A 13,674-nucleotide genomic window follows, 5' to 3' on the forward strand; every position below is an offset into this window, starting at 1 on the left:
TGGAGGCATGAAGTTTGGAGGTACTTATCTACAGCCTTTCACAGAATGTCAAAGAAGTGTCATAAGTATTCTGAAGCTCTTCATATGCCGTGCCGCTATCAATATGGCTCATGTCTACTTTTATAACTCTGCCAAACACACTGAATGGCAATTTAACTTCCAAGTTTAAGTGTTCTAGGACAACTCCAACATCTCTTCAGAGTTGACAGTAATCTTGGCTAATGTTAGAAACAAAAGTCCTCAGTAAGTCAGCCATATCTGCATGGACAAAGCAGTCCTGAGTGCTGCTAAATTAGCTGAGAAAACTTTTCAACACTCACGTCTTACTAAGTCTGTTTCATTCAGAACATTACATACACATCTTTAGCAAAGCTCTTAAAACAGTGTATTTATTAAATTTCACATCTGTAATTCTGCTCTTAGTATCAACCTTAGCACTAAACACAGTACCCTTTGCTTAGGAGATACTCAATAATTTGTTGCTATAATTAATCAAGGTACTGGTATTCTTAAGAATTCATTAAGGCCGGGTGCAGTGGCTCACGTTTGTAACCCCAGCACTTTGGGAGGCCGAGGCAGGCAGATCACCTGAGGTCAGGAGTTTGAGACCAGCCCAGCCATTATGGTGAAACCCTATCTCTTCTAAAAATACACAAATTAGCCAGACATAGTGCTGGGCATCTGTAATTCCAGCTACTCAGGAGGCTGAGGCAGGAGAATCGCTGGAATCCGAGCGAGGAGGTTGCAGTGAGCCGAGATCACGCCACTGCATGCACCCCAGCCTGGGAGACAGAGTAATACTCCATCTCAAAAAAAAAAAAAAAAAAAAAAAAGTTCCTCAAAATGCTACATTCGGCTGGGCACAGTAGCTGACACCTGTAATCCCAGCATTTTGGGAGGCCAAGGTGGGTGGACCACTTGAGCTCAGGAGTTTGAGATTAGCCTGGCAACATGGGAAAATCCTATCGCTACAAAAAAAAAAAAAAAAAGCCAAGTGTGGTGGCACATACCTGTAGTCCCAGCTACTCAGGAGGCTGATGTGGGAAGACTGCTGGAGCCCAGCAGATTGAGGCTGCAGTGAGCCACGATCACACCACTGCACTCCCAACCTGGGCGACAGAGCAAGACTCTGTCTCAAGAAAAGAAGAAAAAAAAAAGCTACTACTATCATGACATTCTCAAATAACTCTACATGGCATATGCTGTCTGCACAGCATTTGGATTCATGCATTTAAATAATTCTGTTTCTTTTTCTTTTTTGAGATAAGGGGCCTCATTCAGTCGCTCAGGCTACAGTAGAGTGGTGAGATCACGGTTCACTGCAGCCTCAAACTCCTGAACTCAAGTCATCCTCCTGCCTCAGCCTCCTGAGTAGCTGGGACTGCAGATGTATGCCACCACGATTGACTAATTTAAACTATTTGCTTTTTTTTTTTTTTTGGAAGACATAGGGGTCTCACTTTGTTGCCCAGGCTGGTCTCAAACTCCTGGCTTTAAGCGCTATTCCTGCCTCAGCCTCCCAAAGTGCTAGGAATACAGATGTGAGCCAGCTAGCCTGACCTACATAATTCTATCACTATACTTCTCATGCCAGTCATCACATCACATTCTATGTCTGATCTTTCATGTTCTCAATTGGATATAAGTCCACAAAAGCTCACGTTATTCTTTCCTATAATTGCTGATTATGAATTATGATGAATTTCATTGTAGTTAAATCCATTTGAAAACAACTTTCAGAAAAAAAAAAAAAGAGAAAGTATTAACCAAGAGATCTAACAACATCTATAGAAGACTCTACCCAACAACAGCAGAATAAAAATCTATCTCAAGCGCGTAGGAGAACATTCTCCAGGAAAAACCAGATGGTAGGCCATAAAACGAGCCCCAATAAATCTGAAAGGATTAAAATCATACAAAAGTATGTTCTACAACTACAATGAAAATAGAAATCAGCCGGCACAGTGGCTCACACCTGTAATCCCAACACTTTGGGAGGCTGAGGCAGGCAGATTACCTGAGGTCAGGAGTTTGAGACCATCTTGGCAAATATGGTGAAACCTCATCTCTACAAAAAATACAAAAATTACCTGGGCCTGGATGGGTGCAATGGCTCAGGCCTGTAATCCCAGCACTTTGGGAGGCCGAGGCAGGCAGATTGGCTGAGCTCAGGAGTTCGAGACCAGCCTGGACAACATGGTTAAACCCCATCTCTACTAAAATACAAGAAATTAGCCAGGCGTGGCGGCATGTGCCTATAGTCCCAGCTACTTGGGAGGCTGAGGCAGGAGAATTGCTTGAACCTGGGAAGCGGAGGTTGCAGTGAGCCGAGATCGTGCCACTGCACTCCAGTCTGGGTGACAGAAAGAGACTGCATCTCAAAAATAATAATAATAATAATAATAAAATAAAATAAAAAATTACCCGGGCCTGGTGGCATGCCCCTGTAACCCCAGCTACTCGGGAGGTTGAGGCAAGAAAATCTCTTGAATGCGGGAGGTGGAAGCTGCAGTGAGCTGAGACTGCACTGCTGCATTTCAGCCTGGGAAACAGAGCAAGCGAGACTCTGTCTCAAAAAACAAAACAAAAAAGATTAGCCGAAGCATGAACTTCTACCGATTGTCTTGCACATAGACATTTTTAGCCTGTATGACATAATCTGTAACCAATGATTATAACTTAAATATTTACTATCCAATGGAAATAAGACAACTCTGGTTTCAGGAGTATCCTCCCTTCTTTTAAACTTTCCTAAAAACCTTTCACAGGCCAGGCAAGGTGGCTCACACCTGTAATCTGTAATCCCAGCGCTTTGGGAGGCCAAGGTGAGAGGACGGCTTGAGTCCAGAAGTTTGAGACAAGCCTGGGCAACATAATGAGACTCCATCCCTACAAAAAAAAAAAAAAAAAGAGTTGGGCATGGGGGTGGACACCTGTAGTTCCAGAGACTAGGGTGGGAAGATCAACTAGCCTAGAATGTTGGGGCTGTACTGAGCCATGACTGTACCACTGCACTCCAGCCTGGGTAACAGAGCCAGATCCTGTCTCAAAAACATAAAACAGACCTTCACAGCTGGGCCCAGTGACTCACATCTATAATCTCAGCTACTTGGGAGGCTGAGGTGGGAGGATCACTCAAGACCAGCCTGGGAAACATAGTGACCCCCTCTCTACCAAAAAAAAAAAATATATATATATTAAAAGTTACAGTTTTCAAATACAGGGTGCGGTGGTGGACATCTGTAGTCCCAGCTACTCAGGAGGCTGAAGTGAGACGATCACCTGAGCCCAGGAGTTCGAGGCTGCAATGAGCTATGGTGGGGCCACTGCACTTCAGTCTGGGGTGACAGAATGATGCCCCATTTCTATTACAAACAAAAAGCGGCCAGGCGCAGTGGTTCATGCCTGCAATCTCAACACTTTGTGAGGTCAAGGCGGGAGGACTGCTTGAGGCCATGAGTTCGAGACCAGCCTGGGCAACATGGCGGGATCTTGTTTCTACAAAATACAAAAAGTTAGCTGGGCATGGTGGTGCTCACCTGTTGTCCCAGCTACTCAGGAGGCTGAGGTAGGTGAATTGCTTGAGCCTAGGAAGTTGAGGCTGCACTCCAGCCGAGGCAACAGAGCGAGACCCTGTCTCCAAAAAAAAAAAAGGCCGGATGTGGTGGCTCACACCTGTAATCCCAGTACTTTGGGAGGCTGAGGCAGGTGGATCACTTGAGGTCTGGAGTTACAGACCAGCCCGGCCAACATGGTGAAACTCTGTCTCTACTAAAAGTACAAAAATTAGCTGGGTGTGATGGCACCCGCCTGTAGTCCCAGCTACTAGGGAGGCTGAGGTGGGAGAACTGCTTGAACCTGGGAGGCAGAGGTTGCACTGAGCCAAGATCACGCCACTACACTCTAGCCTGGACGAGAGACCAAAACTCTAAAAAAGAAAACAACCTACGAAGAAACAAACAGCAAAACAAAAAAAATCTTTCACCTTGGGACAGGCTTCAGAACAACCCCCAAGTCTGCTGGTGTGTCTTCCCACGTCGATTCTCATTTGCCAGGCCTTCCAATAAACCTTTATGAAATCATTTCTGCCCCAACAGCCTTAGTTTCAGTTGACAATATAAAACCCAAACCTGGGCCAGGTGCAGTGGCTCACGCCTGTAATTCCAGCACTTTGGGAGGTGGAGGTCGGGGGGGATCACCTGCAGTCAGGAGTTCAAGCCAGCCTGGCCAACATGATGAAACACCATCTCTACTAAAAATACAAAAATTAGTTGAGCGTGGTGGTGGGCACCTGTAATCCCAGCTACTTGGGAGGCTGAGGGAGGAGAATCCAAGGAGGGCGGAGGTTGTAGTGAGCCGAGATTTAGCCACTGCATTCTAGCCTGGGTAACAGAGTGAGACTGTCTCAAACAAACAAACACCCAAACCCAAAAGCAAGTTATACAAGAATAATTTTTCATGAGGTCACCTGAGGATATGCAGGTGAGAGGCATATCCTTTTTGCCAGGCCTTTAATATCTAACAGGGAAGGGATGAAGTGAGAGAAAAATATAGAAATTTCACACGTGAACATATAACACTAAAAAATTCATAGCTAAACATGAAAATTACTACTAAGAACTTTAAAGATAACAACTGTTCAGGTGGGTGTAATTCTATTACAAGCTTAAAGAAGGCAGATGACAGGCCTCTGAGCAGATACAGTGTGACTTTCTCCAAGTTTACGAACACTAAAGTATTAGTTCTTCTGTACTGGTAACCTAAGTATAGAAGGAGACCAATTAATTAAGGGAAGGCTTGTAGAGTCTACCAATTCTCACTTCTAGCATTAAATGAGGCCATTAGTTACAAATTCATTGGGATATATGACGTGGACTACTTCAGCACAATGTTTTGGAAAATTCACACAAATTTCGGTTCACAATCTATTCTGACTTAGCTTTAATGCGATTTTCTTTTTCTTTTTTTTTTTTTTTGAGGCAGAGTCTCGCTGTCTCCCAGGCTGGAGTGCAGTGGCGCGATCTCAGCTCACTGCAAGCTCCGCCTCCCAGGTTCACACCATTCTCCTGCCTCAGCCTCCCGAATAGCTGGGACTACAGGTGCCCGCCACCGCGCCCGACTAATTTTTTTTTTTGTATTTTTAGTAGAGACGGGGTTTCATCGTGTTAGCCAGGATGGTCTTGATCTCCTGACCTTGTGATCCGCCTGCCTCGGCCTCCCAGAGTGCTGTGATTGCAGGCGTGAGCCACCGTGCCTGGCTAAGAAAAGTCTTAATCATTGTATCTTCTCTAAGAGCCTGGTATAGAAATCCTCTGAGCTACTACCATTTTCTAAAGAGGTACACTTCAACAGAAATGCCATTCTTCTCTCCAAAGATGAAGTATCTGCTTACTTTCATTGTAAAATTCTGAATATGGTTTCACTGTTATGTTTTATTGTACCAACGAACTGCAATAAAAGTAACTATGGCTATATGCATTAAATGTTTTTTCTGAAAGGTTACAGAAAATCTGAATAGTGATTTTCTTTGGGAAGAAGGTTTGTCATATAAATTTTCTAATGATGAGTGAGACATTTATTTGCTTATTTAATTTCAAAATTGTTATCTGGGCATCAGGAGGGAATTATGACCTAATTTCTTTTATGCTTTTTCTATTAAATGAGTCTAATAAAAATTTTAAAAGAATTAAATAAAGAAGACATTTGATTTCCATTAAAAAAAAGAAAGACAGGGTCACACACTGTCACCCAGGCTGGAGTACAGTGGGGCAATACAGTGGGGCAAACATAGCTCACTGTAGTCTCTGCCTCCTGGGCTCAAGCAGTCTTCCCACCTTAGCCTCCCAAGTAGCTGGGACTACAGGCATGCACCACCACACCTGGCTAATTTTTTTGATTTTTAGTACAGACAAGGTCTTGCATGTTGCCCAGGCTGGTCTCGAACTCCTGAGCTCAAGCTGTCCTCCCATTTCAGCCTCCCAAAGTGCTAGGATTACAGGCCACCTTACCTGGTCACTTGATTTCTTAATGAATGATAGATAGCTAAAACCCACTATTAATTTCATATCTTTGTCTTTTAATTATACTTTTCAAAGTCAAGCATTTTATAAAAGTTGATACATAATAAATAGAATTTTGACTGGGGCTAAAAATGCAGGAAAGCCAAGGAAGGAGAAACGGAAACATGAACCTCTGGAAAACTGCAATTTGTTTCATTAGTAATTTTAATGCAGTGTGGAGACTGACCTAAATCAAAAGTACGTATACAAGAAAGCATATAACATTACTTTCACATCCCATGTGGGGAAAAGATAATTGAGATATAACTAGAAATCTAGATAGCAAGACCAGTTTTAGGGCCAATCTGTTTATTCGTAGAGAAAACAGCTGAACATGTCATGTTGCTAGTTTATCATATTAGATGCTACAAAATTTCTATGTAATAACCTCATATAGTGTGGAAGACGAGGTACTGTCTACACCAAGAAGAGTTTTAGTAGGAAACGAATTTGCTCCATGAAGCTGTGCACAGTGATTTTTTCTTTCCTTGTTAGACAGCAAAATGGCCCTAAAATATTTGTTGACCTGCAAACTGACATCTGGAAAACTACTGAAACTACTGTAGTGTTTTTTTTACTGCTTTTTCTGATTACAAAACTAATAGCTTGTAGTTTAAAAAAAAAAAAAACACTATTATAGAAATGCACAATACAGAAAGTTAAAGTTCTCCATAATCCCTACATCCAGAGAAAACCAACTGTTACCCAACATCACACTCTTCTTTCTTTATATTGCAGTATATGTGAGTGAGGATGTTGCATTAAGTTACAATACTTTCTTCTCAAAAGTTCTCAGCAGGGCCTCCTGGCTTAAAGCTAAACATTTGCAACACAAACTAAACAAAGACTGGTTTGTCTGTCTTCCCGTCTTGTTCCAAGCCTGAGTTAGGATGGATGGTCTCCCTCTAGAAAATATTCATTTAGTGCAAAGACAAATTAAATTATGAATACATGCCAGATTTCTCTGCTATCATAATCACTTATGAATTTAACCTGACAAAGCTATAGAAAAAGGAAATTAACCACCTAAAAAAATAGCATAAAATAAAACATGCGGCCAAAAACTGTGTCAAGCATCTTACATGCTGAGGGAAAGATGTTTAACCATCTCACAAATCTGGTTAACATAGTCCTATAAAACACTGTCAAACTTTGAAATAATGTTCTATTGTTAAAGGAGACTAGAGAATGAAGCAAACATTAGCTGTGCTATTATTATGTATTCTGGCTAGGGATTATGGGCCATTCTCATATAAGGTCATCTTAAGTAGGTAATCATTTGTTCAGCCATTCAGACAATAGGACAATACATATATCAAAACCTCCCTTGAGATTATGAACTAAATTATTAACAGAAACAAGTGAAATGTATAGCAATAGGGAAATAGTTAAGTCAATTACAGAACATTAACCTGATATATTATACAGCCACTGAAAATAATTAGTAAAACTAATATGGAAAATGGTAACATTTTAAATTCACTACAATTACAGGATTATAAAAATGTATACATAGTGATAAAGCTTAAGAGAAATCTGAAATAGTAAAAATACTGGAATAGAGGGACTTATGCAGAATTTTGAGTTTCCTATCTATTAATGTATGCTAAAGTAACTTTAAATGTTACAGTGAAGTGGAAATATTGCTAATAAAATAATCTAAATATATTCTTTTTCCCCAGCATTCCTTCTCAAACTCCTCTTCATAGTTACCTATGAAAATAAAGATACGCCAGGTGTAGTGGCTCATCCCAGCACTTTGGGAGGTGGAGGTGGGCAGATCACAAGGTCAGAAGTTCAAGACCAGCCTGGCCAACACAGTGAAACCTTCGTCTCTACTAAAAATACAAAAAAATTAGCCAGGCATGGTGGCGGGCACCCGAAATCCCAGCTACTCGGGAGGCTGAGGCAGAAGAATTGCTTGAACCCGGGACGCGGAATTTGCAATGAGCCAAGATCACGCCATTGCATTCTAGCCCTGGTGACAGTGATGAGACATGAAATGATCAAAATTTCCCAAAACACATACCCCTTTCTTGTTCTCAGTGAATCCTACAGTTTTAGGTCCAAAATACATTTTTTTCACTGCATAACTAAAACTGATGCTCTTGTATTTTTCAAATTTACCAAGGGCTTTTGCCATTTTGTTAAACCTAGATTTTAAAAGTCCTGGGTTCCTGTAATCCCAGCACTTTGGGAAGCTGAGGCAGGTGGATTACAGTGTCAAGAGATCGAGACCATCCTGGCCAACATGGTGAAACCCCGTCTCTACTAAAAATACAAAAATTAGTTGGGCGTGGAGGCGCCTGCCTGTAGTCCCAGCTACTCAGGAGGCTGAGGCAGGAAAATCGCTTGAACCTGGGAGGCAGAAGTTGTGGTAAGCCGAGATCACGTCACTGCACCAGCCTGGCGACAGAGCGAGATGCCGTCTCCAAAAAAAAAAAAAAAAAAAAAAAAAAAGTCCTTCAAAAAAAAAGGAATAAAAACTCCACTGTTAAACTAAAGAATAAATTAGTTGAAAATAAAAGCCACTGTTAAAATGAGGAAAAAAACTTTCAATATTTTACTGCTAATAATTAATACAGGTTGTATATCCCTTACCTGAAATAAGGGACCAGAGGCATTTCAGAGTTTTCTGCATTTTGGAATATTTGCATTTATATGGGTTCTGCATCCCTAAATCTGAAAATCTAAAATGCTCCAATAAGTACTTCCTTTGAGTGCCATGTTGGCGCTCAAAAAAGTTTCAGATTTCAGATCTTTGGATTAGGGACACTCAATATGTAGTTCTTTTGATAAAAATGTTAGGACAAAAAGTATAAGAACTACTGCTAGAAACTGGACCAAGGTGGGCTAAACTTTCTAATAAAGAAGGAAATATTAAGCATTATCTATAGCATCCTTAAGATTTTTTTAAAGTTGTTTGGGGCCGGGCACGGTGGCTCAAGCCTGTAATCCCAGCACTTTGGGAGGCCGAGACGGGCGGATCACGAGGTCAGGAGATCGAGACCATCCTGGCTAACACGGTGAAACCCCGTCTCTACTAAAAATACAAAAAACTAGCCGGGCGAGGTGGCGGGCGCCTGTAGTCCCAGCTACTCCGGAGGCTGAGGCAGGAGAATGGCGTAAACCCGGGAGGCGGAGCTTGCAGTGAGCTGAGATCCGGCCACTGCACTCCAGCCTGGGCGACAGAGCGAGACTCCGTCTCAAAAAAAAAAAAAAGTTGTTTGGGAAAAATACATCTATTCTCACTATTGAGACTACAGAGAATGTTTACCCATGGCTTCTCATTGAGGGCAGTTAGAGATAATGAAATCGTCCTTAATATCCTTACAGTAAATAGTATGAGTTTTCCCCAAGGCCAAGGCTGTTTTTTCAAACATTCCTTACTGTTAGGCAATTGCACAATCCCAAAGCTTCGGTAAACTAAAGAAACTTATAAAAGAGGCCGCCAATAAGACACAGCATAGGTATCCATCTATTTGTTATAGATGTGTAAGAACAGAGAAAACCCCTCCAACAATACAGTGCTTTCAGCTAAGCTCTGGGACAGGGTTGGAACAGTTCTGAGTCTGAGGTAATAGCAGGTAACCTTTGGCCAGTTTTATGGGTAGAGTCATGTGACTCAATAGTTTCCTGAACCCGGGGTCTGGACTAATCACCTCTTATCAATGTTGTATACCTGAATAGCATTAATAAAACTAAAAGCTAGCAATTACTGTTGACTTTATGCTAGTTACTGCTTTAAAAACACCAACATAGGCTGGGCACGTGGCTCACGCCTGTAATCCCAACACTTTGGGAGGCTGAGGCAGGCGGATCACAACGTCAGGAGTTCGAGACCAGCCTGGCCAATATGGTGAAACCCCATCTACTAAAAATACAAAAATTAGCTGGGTGTGGTGGCGTACTCCCGTAGTCCCGGCTACTCAAGAGGCTGAAGCAGAAGACTGCCTGAACCCAGGAGGCAGAGGTTGCAGTGAGCCAGGATAGCGCCACTGCACTACAGCCTGGGTGACAGAGCCGAGACTCCTTCCCAAAAAGAAAACAACAAAAAGCACCAACATATTGGCTCTTTTAATATTCACTATGACCCCAGGAAGGTAGGTGACTATTGTTCCCATTTTGCAGATGTCAGAACCAAAACACAAAGCCATCCCGTAAATTGCCCAAGTAAATTGCCCAACATCGCAATGCCAGATCTGCCTGTGACAGAGCTGGGATTCCAAGCAGGCAGGTCTCGCCTAGAGCCAGTATTCTTTACAATACTTCAGATGTCTCTCATTCCACATCCAGAAGGAGGTAAAATTAAGGGAGTAGCTGCCAAAAGGACAAAGATTTTCCTCAAAAAGTCATTTTGGGTCACTTTTTCAAATGTCTCAAAGTTTTATGACACTGAGCACAGTCACAGTGATCTGCGGCCTGAAAGATTTAAAATCAGGTTAAACCTCAACCCTTAAAAAACAAAACCACTCCTCAGCAGAGCACTTCACCTTCCTAGAATATCCTTCAAGGTAAACTAGATGCAGAATGTAAACTGCTTACTATCTGAATGTAACTTTTTTGTTTTAATAAAACTGATAGCGCACTTTGGGAGGCCGAGGCGGGCGGATCACAAGGTCAGGAGATCGAGACCACGGTGAAACCCCGTCTCTACTAAAAATACAAAAAATTAGCCGGGCGCGGTTGTGGGCGCCTGTAGTCCCAGCTACTCGGGAGGCTGAGGCAGGAGAATGGCGTGAACTCAGGAGGCGGAGCTTGCAGTGAGCCGAGATCGCGCCACTGCACTCCAGCCTGGGCGACAGAGCGAGACTCCGTCTCAAAAAAAAAAAAAAAAAAAAAACTGATAGCTGGGCAGGGTGGCTCACGCCTGTAATCCCAGCACTTTGGGAGGCCGAGGCAGGTGGATCACCTGAGGTTGGGAGTTTGAGACCAGCCTGGCCAACATGGTAAAATCCCATCTCTACTAAAAATACAAAAAATCAGCCAGGTGTGGTGGCGTGTGCCTGTAATCCCAGCTACTCAAGAGGCTGAGGAAGGAGAATCGCTTGAACCCAGGAGGGGGAGGCTGCGGTGAGCTGAGATCGCGCCACTGTACTCCAGCCTGGGCAACAGAGACTCTTGTATCAAAATAACATAAAATAAAATAAATAATAAAACTGATACATATGTTAAGTAATTCAAAAGAGAATAAAGAGTAAAAATCACCTGAAAATCAGTTACTTCTTGGGAGAGCATTCAGAAAGAGATCTACGTACATAATAAACAAAGAGGAAAAGACAGCATTTTTTCCTAAATGGCCTCTCTCTCTAGCTCTAGTTTGACCTCATTTGTGTACAGAAAGGCTTTATTTACAGAGGCTGGGTGCAGTAGCTCATATCAGTAATCCCAGCACTTTGGGAGGCAGGCGGATCGCTTGAGCCCAGGAGTTCGAGACCAGCCTCGGCAACACAGTGAGACCTCCTGGCTCTACAAAAAAAAAAAAAAAAGGCAAACAAACAAAAAATTTAAATTATCCAGGTGTGGTAGTGCACACCTGTACACCTGTAGTCCCACCTATTCAGGAGGCTGAGGTAGGAGGATTCCTTCAGCCCGAGAGGCTCAGGTTGCAGTGAGTCAAGATCATGCCACTGCATTCCAGCCTGGGTGACAGAGCAAGACTCTGTTTCAAAAATGAAAATAAGGCCAGCCGTGATGGCTCACATCTGTAATCCCAGCACTTTGGGAGGCTAAGGCAGGCAGATCACCTGAGGTCAGGAGTTTGAAACCAGCCTGGCCAACATGGTGAAACCTTGTCTCTACTAAAAATACAAAAATTAGCTGGGCATGGTGGCAGATGCTTGTAATCCCAACTACTCAGGAGGCTGAGGCAGGAGAATCACTTGAACCACAGAGGCAGAGGTTGCAGTGAGCTGAGATCGTGCCATTGCACTCCAGCCTGAGCAACAAGAGTGAAACTCCGTCTCAAAAATTAAAAAAAATAGGGCCGGGCGCGGTGGCTCAAGCCTGTAATCCCAGCACTTTGGGAGGCCGAGGCGGGCGGATCACAAGGTCAGGAGATCGAGACCACAGTGAAACCCCGTCTCTACTAAAAATACAAAAAATTAGCCGGGCGCAGTGGCGGGCGCCTGTAGTCCCAGCTACTCAGGAGGCTGAGGCAGGAGAATGGCGGGAACCCGGGAGGCGGAGCTTGCAGTGAGCCGAGATCGCGCCACTGCACTCCAGCCTGGGCAGCAGCGTGAGACTCCGTCTCAAAAAAAAAAAAAAAAAAAAAAAAAAAAAAAAAAAAAAAAAAAAATTAAAAAAAATAAAAAAATAAAAAAGAAAGAAAGAAAGAAAGAAAAAAAGAACATAAAATTAGGACTAAAACAGACTGGATCTGAATCCTAACTTGTGAATTTGGGCAAACTATTCAATCTAAGCCTCAGATTTTTTTGTCAGTAAAATGAGGATAACAGCATCTGCCTTTACAGGATTTGTGTGAGATTAAAAAAGAAGGGAAGTTGAATACTTAGCTTAGTGCAAGGGCATGCTAAGTATTTAATATGTTAGTTATATTATTACTTATTAAAACAGGATCCATTTAAACATTTCTCTGTGCAAGTGTAGGCATTATTCTGTGTTAATATAGATCAACATTAACACCTTCATGGTATTCCACTTAATAGGTGCCATTATCTACTTCTGTAAACCCCACTAATTGGTTTTGTTTTTTGTCTAGTATGGCAATGTCATCAACTGGAAGATGCATGCCACTTTTACATGTCTTAACATCTCTAAAATGCATCTTACAATTGATAGTATTGGCAGAAAAAATTTTTTCTAGGTGGCACATAGATAATTGAAATAAACATCCTTATGTCTTCATCTTTAAAAAACTTGTTTAAGAGGTTCTTAGAATAAATTCTTTTTATTTTTTTGGAGACTCTGTAGCCCAGGCTGGAGTCAAGTGGCGTGATCTTGGCTCACTGTAACCTCTGCCTCCCGAGTTCAAGCGATTCTCATGCCTTAGCCTCCTGAGTACTTGGGACTAGAGGCAAACATCACCACGACCGGCTAATTTTTGTATTTTTAGTAGAGACGGGATTTCACCATGTTGGCCGGGCTGGTCTCAAACTCTGACCTCAAGTGATCTGCCTGCTTTGGCCTCCCAAAGTGCTGGGATTATAGGCATGAGCCACTGTGCTCAGCCTCAGAACAAATTCTTAAAATTATAATTGCTGGATCATTTTATGTTCTGATACCTATTACCAAGCCACCAGTGAGAAAGACAACATTGGTAAAAATCTCCAGAGACATGGGATGGTGGTACCCATTTCTTCACACTGCAGTCAACAGAGGATGGGGTCAATCTTTGTCATATCTGGTAATCTGACATACAAAATGACAAACTTAGTCTAGACAGGAAGTCCAATAAATCACTCATGGAAGCAATGCCGGGCAGTTGAACAAAGCAAGACTACTGATACCCTAACCTTTCTAGTTTGCTAATACTGGGACAGTTAAGAGGGGTATCCATGTATTGTGACGGGTACACCACAGCAAGTTCTAAGATCAGACTCCATCTCTGTCACTTGCCAGATGTGTGAATCTGAGCAAGTTTCTTAAGCTTTGA

At 42.5% G+C, this 13,674-nt stretch overlaps 1 protein-coding gene and 3 long non-coding RNA genes across 8 annotated transcripts in view; all 4 read right to left on the reverse strand.

Annotated features, from left to right (window-relative positions):
• Positions 1–989, reverse strand: part of LOC144335938 (uncharacterized) — a 6,691-nt gene extending 5,702 nt beyond the window's left edge. Inside the window, exon 1 of the long non-coding RNA XR_013407254.1 lies at positions 877–989. This is a non-coding gene — a long non-coding RNA (uncharacterized LOC144335938). The remainder of the gene's footprint in view (positions 1–876) is intronic.
• LOC144335953 (uncharacterized) overlaps positions 1–8,535 on the reverse strand; it is a 15,617-nt gene extending 7,082 nt beyond the window's left edge. The window contains exon 1 of the long non-coding RNA XR_013407272.1: positions 7,818–8,535. This is a non-coding gene — a long non-coding RNA (uncharacterized LOC144335953). The remainder of the gene's footprint in view (positions 1–7,817) is intronic.
• Positions 1–13,674, reverse strand: part of GRB2 (growth factor receptor bound protein 2) — an 88,128-nt gene that overhangs the window by 53,881 nt on the left and 20,573 nt on the right. The window lies entirely within an intron of this gene.
• The window catches only part of LOC144335948 (uncharacterized), a 50,203-nt gene that overhangs the window by 35,119 nt on the left and 1,410 nt on the right, over positions 1–13,674 (reverse strand). The gene's annotated exons all lie outside the window — the stretch shown is intronic.

The sequence above is a fragment of the Macaca mulatta genome, chromosome 16 (assembly GCF_049350105.2).
Source record: "Macaca mulatta isolate MMU2019108-1 chromosome 16, T2T-MMU8v2.0, whole genome shotgun sequence".
NCBI classification, from domain to species: domain Eukaryota; kingdom Metazoa; phylum Chordata; class Mammalia; order Primates; family Cercopithecidae; genus Macaca; species Macaca mulatta.